We start from the raw sequence: 10,705 nt of genomic DNA on the forward strand, positions 1-10,705 counted from the left end.
TTCAAAAAAAATGTTACTGGTACACTATGCAGACTAGACTTTTGTACAGCAAAAAATATTTATTTTGCTAAACCACTATATCCAAAAATAAAATAAATTTCAGGATGGCAGAATTTTGGCTAGATGGTTCGGCTTTCACAATTTTCATTAATTTTTGTTGGCTACATGGATAGAATTCAGAATCACAAATCAAATAAACATGCTCATCCATTGTGCATTTCATTTAGTTTGTGCTACATTCCAGCTTGGAGTTTGGAAATTTTATAAGATCACCCGATCAGGCCAAATTTGGATAAATATCAGTTTATAAGAAAATAAATCTTCAAGTTTAATGCAGATAGACCTTTTAAATGTTCCATGGGGACTATGCAGAAGTTACAAAGATGGAGGATACTTTGTTTTTAAGTAATCTTATTTTAGAATATATTGTGATTAGATTTAGTGATGCATAGAATGTAACTTACAAGGTGATCTGTGGAAATACTTTGGCTTGATGGACCACATTTCTTGTTAATTTCTCTTTTAGTTGTAGGAACCTCTCATCCAGGAATGGAAGCCAAGTCTGGATCAGACACATCACCATGTGTCCCTGTAAGATAGCTCTACAAAACAATCACCTTCACTTTATCTACTGCCGTTAATAGCATAAGATAAAGTATATTCAGAATAAATCAAAACAACATTAACTTCCACCTATACTATTCACAAAACATTAATTACATATTTATATAACCTGGTGTCTGATTAAGAGATATCTTATGGAATAGTCATCCTTACACACCAGATCCCAAATGCACTTCAGCTTGATCAAGTGCTTTTTGTGTGAAGAGTGTGTCCTCTTTTATCCATTTTACAAAGAGTGTAGATTTCAAAAAAATTGTCACTTTTACAACTGAACATTTCTACACACACCCCTGACTGTCAGTTAGTCATGTTACTTCCTGGTTGTTTATCTCAGTGAAGCTAAAGGCAAGGGGCAGCAATTGCTAAGAACACATGCCTTGCATAGACTTCTAATTCTAATTGAGCTGCATTGGAGGTCCAACTACAGAAAGAATGGTAAGAATTTTTCTTTGCCTATTACAGTGAACACAGCCTCCTATCTATTGAAAATCCACAGAATTTTAACCAATGATGCAATCATTATTAAAAGTGATTCACTCTGCAATTATTTGTATGAGGATTTGCAATGTATCTACGTTTCGCGTATCTACTCATCCATCTTGAACTTGGCTGACAATCTTCGACATTTCCACAAGATAATCCATGTCATGCACTATAATTGGCTGAGAGGCTGTGACATTCAGACTGGGGAAGGACACACACAGGCATGCCAACCAATTAATGACAGGAGCCACTACCTGGAAAAAATAGTATTTGCTCAAGGCTGACAGTTATGGTACCTTTTTTAAAAATTTTTATTAAGTCTAGTTACTCACTTATTTGTTTTGCATTGAACTAAAGCAAAACTGTAGTTCAAATTACACAATATAAGATACAGATGTGCATTGGAGGTAAGTAGTAAGTATAAAACACAATTACCTCACTTCCTGGTGTGGATATCATCCTCACAACATGATGCTCAGGGCATGCACAATCATTTTAAGAAACTATTGTAAAAGCACGTACACATTCAAGCATTCCTTCCTGTCAGATATATTATCAATGTGCATGCACCCTTATGACCCCCACATTCATGGCACTATGGGGGTAAAATACACTAACAGCAATGTCTACTGGCTTACATGGATAAAAGCAGGGGTATGAGTCAAGGACTCTGCTAGGTATAAAATAATTAATTCCATGGTTAAACTAATTTTAATAATGTTACTGTTTATGTGACATCTATTTTGCCTTGTAGAATATTTAAAGGTAAAACAAAATAGCTTCAACAATGTATACTATGCCAGGTTTTAGCTCACAATATCACAATACCATCAAAATAAATTACATGAGAGGTCTAGAAAGGGATAAATTCATAATGATATATGTTTCTCCTCTAGTAAAAGACGTAACACATCTGCTTGTTGCTCCAGTTAGAAAATATAAATTATTAACAAATGCATAAATCAAACAATCAATCAGAGTTTTAAATACAAGACCCAGGCAAAAAGACCCAGGTTAAAAATCAGTCTGGAACTGCTTAAGTGCTTTATCTAAGTAATAGTAACATAATTTTCTTCAAACTAACATTTTTTACTCCTTGGTGGGGATTATACCACCTATGCCATACCGACTAGAGCAAGTTTTGCTCTAGCAAATGTGAGTAAGCCATTTTTTTACTGTTATTTTATATTTTTTTACCAATATATATTGCACTTTTTGGGTTCTCTATATTTTCTCCACATATCATCTACTGGAGACTGATAAGACATCTATAAATATATCCTAAGACGGGGATTGTTCCGTCAACACAAATAACAGCTGAGCTCTGAGTTAGCTCTGTTAAATGTGAGTGTGCATTCACTTAAGATATCATTCATATATCTACTATACCTGCTGTGCTGCACTATTACTTTTTATGTTTGTTTTACTTTGAGGTCAATTGTATAGAGACCATCACTACAACATCTGTGTACCATTTGTACATATTATATCGCTTAGTGCACGGTTCCCTCTCCTTTTTTACTCACACTATTCTGTTACAAGGTTGTGAATCCTTGCATTGGTTACTGCTGCCCTTTTGTTTTATTCACATAGATATAGTGAGCGCCTAATCTTCTTGTTTCTATAACATTTTTAACTCCACCTTCATAATTTGAAAATTATCAGGAGTTCTAGGCGCAGTTTCAATATATCTGTTAAATGTTGTTACCTGAAGCTCCTGGACTGTGGTCCTTTGGAAGAGTTTGTGTTTCTGAATATGATCTGGTAACGGGGTGACCACATTTTGTAATTTAGACAGAAAGTTGGCAATATCTTCAATGAGGAGGGAGGAGACGCCTTTATATAAAAGCCCTTCAATTTGATTTAGGTATTCGATGTATTCATGTTGCCCCTGATACACCAAGAGTACACCATATATTAATTGTTAAATACATAAAAATCACAATGACCATAGATTTAGAATAATAATAAAGAAATATTCATAAGTGTGATCTGATCTCTACAAGTAAACCAACAGTAGATGGGGTAAAATATTAGACAAAACTATTTTATTTAGACTCAGGAAATGAGAATTTGGTGCTTTTACAGTGCACATAACTCAATATAAAAATGTTTTTCTGCACTGTCCAAAGTGAAATTAGAGTGCTACATGAACTGCATTCAATGATATGCCCTCTTTAATACAACATTACATCAACACTTGGGTGGTATTTGGGTCCAACTACATCCTGCTTATGTTAACCCCCACCCCAATGAATTCCAGCATAAGCTGGTGCAATTGATAACCTACTCTTAAACTCCACTGATTCTTCAGTTGCAGAGAGCAGTGTGCATACAACATGCACCAGTAGAACTAACACTAACTCGGTGTCAGGACTGAATTTTATCAACATTCTGTTGATTGAGATCAGTCTTGTGAAGTGAAAGTAGGAATCTCTCCTCTGTAGCATAAATCAGGCAATCCTCACCTGTATATTTTCTCTTGGAGAACCATAATCCAGTTTTGGTGCAGCATCAAACTCTGCATGGTCAATCTATGAGAAAGAAAAAGTCAAGCGTCAAATTTCAATGACAACAGGATACACTTCTTTTCTTTCCTTCTGCTCCTTGCTGCTGGTGATGTCTCTCCAAACCCCGGTCCCATCTCTGCAAACCCACCACTTACTAACTCAAGGAACCACACCAATCTCATACCCATTTCTTGACAGAAATGTGGCTCTCCCCATCTGACCCTGCTAACCTTGCATCTTTATCCTTTGGTGGTCTTCAACCCACAACCCAAGACACGCTGAATGTAAAGGTGGTGGTGTAGGGTTTCTCATCTCACCTCACTGCTCCTTCAAACCTCTACCCACCTGCCCTTCCCTCTCTTTACCATCATTTGAAATTAATTTGATTCGCCTTTTTAAACAGTTTCTGCTAACATTGCAGTTATTGATCGCCCCCCTAGTTCCCCTCTCCTCTTCCTTGACCACTTTGCTGCCTGGCTACCCTACTTCCTCTCTTCTAATATTCCATTCCTAATTCTGGGAGACGTCAATATTCCCATTAACGCACCTTTGACATCAGCCGCCTCTAAACTACTTTCAATAACTTCCTCCCTCAGGCTATCACAGTGGGCTAATCCCATGTAGCTAGCAATACCCTCAACCTCATTTTCTCTTATGCATGTACACTATCTAATATCTGCAACACTCCATTTACTCTCTCTGATCACCACATCTTATCGTTTGCTCGCAAGTACCCCCTCATCCAACAATTTCAGCCTAATACCCCACAATTGAGAAGGAACGTTAATTCTATTGATCTCCAGCAGCTGTCAGCTGATATTGATTCACAACTCCTATCCATCCCTTCCCTCTCCTGTCCCTCACTGGCCATCTCCAAATATAACACTACCCTCACCTCTGCCTTGAACGCTGCAGCTCTGCTCCAAACATGCACCTCAAGGAGCAGTGGCGTACATACCAGGGTCGCAGGGGTCGCGGCTGCGACCGGGCCCGGCCCACCAGGGGGCCCGGCCGCCCCTGCGACCCGGTATGTATGCCACTTGGCCAGCCTCTTCTCCTGGGGGGCCCAGGAGCCGGCCACCTCCGGGCCCCCCGAGGCTGGCCCTGCTGTCACCCGGCTGGCCGGTCCTGCGGGCGCGCGAGGGAGCACTCTCCCCTGAGTGCTTCCTCTTCAGCTCCCTCGCGCACCGCAATGATACCGGAGCCGGGAGATGACGTCATCTTCCGGCGCCAGTATCAGTACGCGGCGCGCGAGGGAGCTGAAGAGGAAGCACTCAGGGGAGAGTGCTCCCTCGCGCGCCCGCCTGCTTGCCTGCCTGCCCGCCGGGTGACCGGCCCCCCAGGAGCCCAGCAGCACCACTGGACCCCAGGGAATCCCCTCAGCACTCCAAAAGGTAAGGAGGCTGGGGGGATTAAATTTAAAAAAAAATGTGTTAGTGTGTGTGTGTGTTAGTGGGTATGTTAGTGTGTGTGTTAGTGTGTGTGTTAGTGTTACTGTGAGTGTTAGTGTGTGTGTGTTAGTGTTACTGTGTGTGTTAGTGTGTGTGTAACACTAACACACACTAACACTCACAATAACACTAACACACACACTAACACACACAGTAACACTAACACACACACACACTAACACTCAGTGTGTTAGTGTTACTGTGAGTGTTAGTGTGTGTGTTACTGTGAGTGTTAGTGTGTGTTAGTGTTAGTGTGTGTTACTGTGAGTGTTAGCGTGTGTTTTACTGTGTGTTAGTGTTACTGTGAGTGTTACTGTGTGTGTTAGTGTGTGTTAGTGTTACTGTGAGTGTTAGTGTGTGTTAGTGTTACTGTGAGTGTTAGTGTGTGTGTTAGTGTTACTGTGAGTGTTAGTGTGTGTGTTAGTGTTACTGTGAGTGTTAGTGTGTGTGTTAGTGTTACTGTGTGTTTTACTGTGAGTGTTGGTGTGTGTTAGTGTTACACACCAACACTCACAGTAACACTAACACACACACTAACACTCACAGTAACACTAACACACACACTAACACTCACAGTGTGTTAGTGTTATTGTGAGTGTTACTGTGAGTGTTAGTGTGTGTTAGTGTCAGTGTGTGTTACTGTGAGTGTTAGCGTGTGTTTTACTGTGTGTTAGTGTTACTGTGAGTGTTACTGTGTGTGTTAGTGTGTGTTAGTGTTACTGTGAGTGTTAGTGTGTGTTAGTGTTACTGTGAGTGTTAGTGTGTGTGTTAGTGTTACTGTGAGTGTTAGTGTGTGTGTTAGTGTTACTGTGTGTTTTACTGTGAGTGTTGGTGTGTGTTAGTGTTACACACCAACACTCACAGTAACACTAACACACACACTAACACTCACAGTAACACTAACACACACACTAACACTCACAGTGTGTTAGTGTTATTGTGAGTGTTACTGTGAGTGTTAGTGTGTGTGTTAGTGTGTGTGTTACTGTGAGTGTTAGCGTGTGTGTTAGTGTTACTGTGAGTATGTGTTTTACTGTGAGTGTTAGTGTGCGTGTTAGTGTTACTGTGAGTGTTAGTGTGTGTGTTAGTGTGTGTGTCACTGTGAGTGTTAGTGTGTGTGTTAGTGTGTTAGTGTTACTGTGAGTGTTAGTGTGTGTGTTACTGTGAGTGTTAGTGTTACTGTGAGTGTTAGTGTGTGTTTTACTGTGAGTGTTACTGTGTGTTAGTGTGAGTGTCAGTGAGTATGTCTGTTTAGTGTGTCTGCTAGTGAGTGTCAGTGAGTGTGTTACTGTGTGTGTCTGTTACTGAGTGTGTTTGTATTAGTGAGTCTGTTTGATGTCTGTTAGTGAGTGTATGTTTTGTAAGTGAGTGTGTATGTATGTCTGTCACTGAGTGTGTCTCTGTCAGTAAATGTGTGTGTCTGTTAGCTAGTGTGTATGCGTGTGTTAGCTAGTGTGTATGCGTCTGTTCGTGAGAGTGTGTATGTGCGTGTCTTCAGCACTTACCTTTCTCCAGCGGCGGACTCCCTTGGCGCTGGAGATCCCTCCGCCTCTCAACTCCGAATGCGCATGCACAGCAAGAGCCATGCGCGCATTCAAACCACCCATAGGAAAGCATTACTCAATGCTTTTCTATGGACGTTCAGTGTCTGAGAATCGCGGAAGCTCCTCTAGCGGCTGTCAGTGAGACAGCCACTAGAGGCTGGATTAACCCTCAGTGAAACATAGCAGTTTCTCTGAAACTGCTATGCTTTCAGCTGCAGGGTTAAAACTAGAGGGACCTGACACCCAGACCACTTAATTGAGCTGATGTGATCTGGGTGTCTGTAGTGGTCCTTTAAGTGTGTGTGCATCTGCATGCACTGGTGTACATACCGCGGTCGCAGGGGTCGCAGCCCTGCAACCCCTGCGACCAGGTGCCCGCCGCCATGTGTTGTGGCCCCGGCCCGCGCAGAGTAAGCGAGCAGGGGGGGGGGGCCCACGGATCAATTTTCGCACCGGGGCCCCATAGGTCATGTGTACGCCACTGTCAAGGAGGGCACGCCCCCAACCGTAGCATACTAAATCAACACGCTACCTGCAAAGATGCTCCATTTGTGCTGAACGCTCCTGGAGGAAGTCTTGAACCCAGTCAGTCTTTCACCATTATAGGTCCATATTGTGTTCATACAGTGCAGCCCATGCCCTCGCCAAACAGTCATACTTTTCTACTCTAAATAGTTCATGCTCCTGCAATCCCAGGCATCTCTTTGACACCTTTAACTCTCTTCTTCGCCATGCTGTGGCCACCCCCCAAACTAACCCCCCCAACTAACCTTACAGCCAATAGCTTTGCGTGCTACTTTACCGACAAGATTGAACAGTTAAGGAAAGAATTCCCCACCTTGCTGTTCTCTTTCTTAACCCATGTAGATCACGCCTTTCCTACCCTCCAGACTTTCTCCCCAGCTACTAAACAGTGGCTGTTCCTGTAAGTTTTCTTGTAATTGTCCTATTTATATTTAAATTCCCCCCTCTCATAATATTGTAAAGCGCTGCGGAATCTGTTGGCGCTATATAGATGGCAATAATAAAAATAATTGTAATATATACAGTAGGTTTCAAGTTCCCACTAGCTCTCAGTAACTTATACATTTTTTTTGGATGTTATTTAGATAAGGCAAGGTGTATAGTATTTACCCAAACTACTTGACATAATAAATGTGAAGATTATAAATAATAATAATTAATTTTATAAATGCAAATGGTGGGGTTTTAGATTCATCACATATTCTATAGGCCCACAGTTCCGAGGTCCCAGTTCACCGCTCCAATAGGGAGAGAGACGCTGTATGCTGCTCGTGTGTAGCTAATTATGTTCGTGCATGCCGACATTAAAATACCGTGCAACACCTGGCGTCCATTTGGCAGGGCCTAGTAATCGGTGCTTTAAAATGACAACAGCCAATGAATGTTAGGCATGGGCTATTTATTTCTGTTTTTTTCTAGTCCAAATTGCACTGTTTGGTTCTTGTTTAACCTAATAGTGCGTATCTATTTCTGAGTTATCTTATTACTGACCATGGCATGTTATTTGTTTAATCTACTGTCCGTGTTCCTGAATTTGACTTGTCTACCATTTACCTGATTTCTCCTTCCCTTGACCTCGGCTTTCACTTTGACTATTCTATACATTACTTGTGGCCACTTTAAGGCTGGGTAATCTATACCTTTTTTGTACTTTAGGGTCTGTGTATGTGGGTTTCCTTAAACATGATCGTGACATTTGGTGAACAAAGAGATGACTAGAGTCTCAAAGGGAATTGGCCAGTACACAGTGTGAATGGTCTAGTGTTTCAGATTGAATACGTTGAATATCAATGTGAAGAGTAGATTACCAGAATCCCAGGGTGGGCAGGCAGATTGTCAGGGTGGATTACATAATGGGTTACATAATACGTTAATACTGTGTATTAGACAATTCAGTTTTATCTCGATATAACCCTGCTCATCAGTAGTACATGGCTAGATAAACATAATGCACTTTATATTGTGTAAACCATCCGGCTTTATCTCATTTTGGCTTCGATTCCCAGTAATACCTTGCTCCCAATAATACTTCGCGAAAAACAGCATTATATAATGCACTCCTGTTGTAAATGCCAGCAAAAGTTACATGTTCTAGCACTAATTTCCATAAAGTACCTGGATATAGCTGGTTCTAGGGTGCCAGGGAGTAGAGTCTAGGAATATTCTGAAAAATGGGAAAGTGTTAAACCTGCTTATCCCAATCTGGAGAGTTTCATTAAAATCTGTCTTATTCCACTGTTTGGATCCCGGCCAACCTCCCACCTGTACAAAAGAGACATACATATACAAACATTGCTGCTATCGTTAACGGTTATTCAAGAATTCATGAGCATGGCATGCAAACTGTAAGACTGAATAAATAGAATATTTAGCAAGGAATAAATAATATAAACAGAGTTAGATTCATGACCATGAACCAGGGATCTGATACCCCACACATTTTTAAAAGAGATCAAGAACACATTTTAAACAAATATAATAACAGAATTATTTAAATATTCACTGCATAGATCAACATAATATTGCCTGATAGTACTGTTCGATACTGTATCAATAGCTACAAATGGTAAAATGTATATGAGAAATATAACGCTGAGCAGTGACGTAGTATGACTAAAGTTTGATCATTGATTAAAGTGGGTAATTTTTGGAGCACAATCAATTATTTATTTATTATTGCCATTTATATAGCGCCAACAGATTCCGTAGCGCTTAAATAGTTAGAATCTACCAATGTAATGTGGGATTGAACATATAGCAAGATTAAAGCTTTTCGTTAAAATAAAATAAAATAAAAAAGACAGAAATCTATTTAAATGTAACAGAAACTACTGAACAGGTATGGTAAAAAAACAGATAAAGATAACATCTGTTAATGAAAAAATATGTTAAAGCAGATCTGTCATTTTCTAGTATTTCAAATATTATGATTATTATTATTAATAATAATAATAATAATAATAATAATAATAATAATAATAATAATAAATATAATATATTTGAAAAATATATTTTTTATTAAAAATACTGATCGAGCTTGAGTTGAAATTTTTGCTGAAATTTCGAAGCATTCCAAAGATACCGTAAGACAAATTAGGGTCTACTTTTTCTTATGGACTAACCTGAGGTTGCAGAGTTCTGCCGTCAACTTTTGTCCAATCCTAGCAGCTGTCACAAGTGAATGCTGAGGGATTTGTGCATGCTCGAGAATACAGTCCTGACAACTAAAGCGTCAGAAGCTGGAGAGGACCTGTAGAATGAAGATGGCAGCAGATGTGCGGTAAGTAAAACTTACCCTCTCCTGCACTCTGCAGCCACCAGATTCACACTGGTCCTATAAATTTTGAGGGTCTTGGCGAAAGACCATTTATGCAAAATCCCCAAAAGTGACAGATCCATTTTCATTATTAAATAATGAAGATTGCTCTTTTATTAAATACATTAGTTATAATACTATAAACATATTTAACCTTGAAAGTCATAATTAGCTACTGGCCATCATGAGTCCATCATGGGGTCTAAAGGTTATTATTACCAAACTAAATTGTTCTGACTTTTTTGAACTTGGAAGAATGACATGCTGAGTTGAACTTACCAAGAATCAAACCTTAGGGATTCTAGGTTCATCTTACTGGGAATCAAAACTGGGGCTCTGAGATAACACATCTGCATTTCTTACCCACAGAGCTATGTCTCTACCTTGACTGAGCTATTTGAGAATATACACAATACAATCTATTTTCCAAAGTCTTCTAAAAGTGAGAAATTCATGGCAGTGAATCAAATTACTCTATGTCTTAGATGTTTAATATTCAAAATTTCAAACTTCATGGGAAACGGCTTTTTTTTATTCCATGGTTTATAAAGTGATGTCACATAGACTTTTGTTTATATAGTACCTAATTTTATGGAAATTTGTTTTATGTAGATTATCAAGCAATGTTACTCTGTATTGTATTGTATATATCTGTTGATATGTATGTGATTTAAACATAATGAGAAACCACATGTACACCTGTTCGACCATATAAAATATGTTCAGCATTAATACATTTAATATTTATCCAGT

This window comes from Pelobates fuscus, chromosome 10 (assembly GCF_036172605.1).
Source record: "Pelobates fuscus isolate aPelFus1 chromosome 10, aPelFus1.pri, whole genome shotgun sequence".
Classification (NCBI taxonomy): domain Eukaryota; kingdom Metazoa; phylum Chordata; class Amphibia; order Anura; family Pelobatidae; genus Pelobates; species Pelobates fuscus.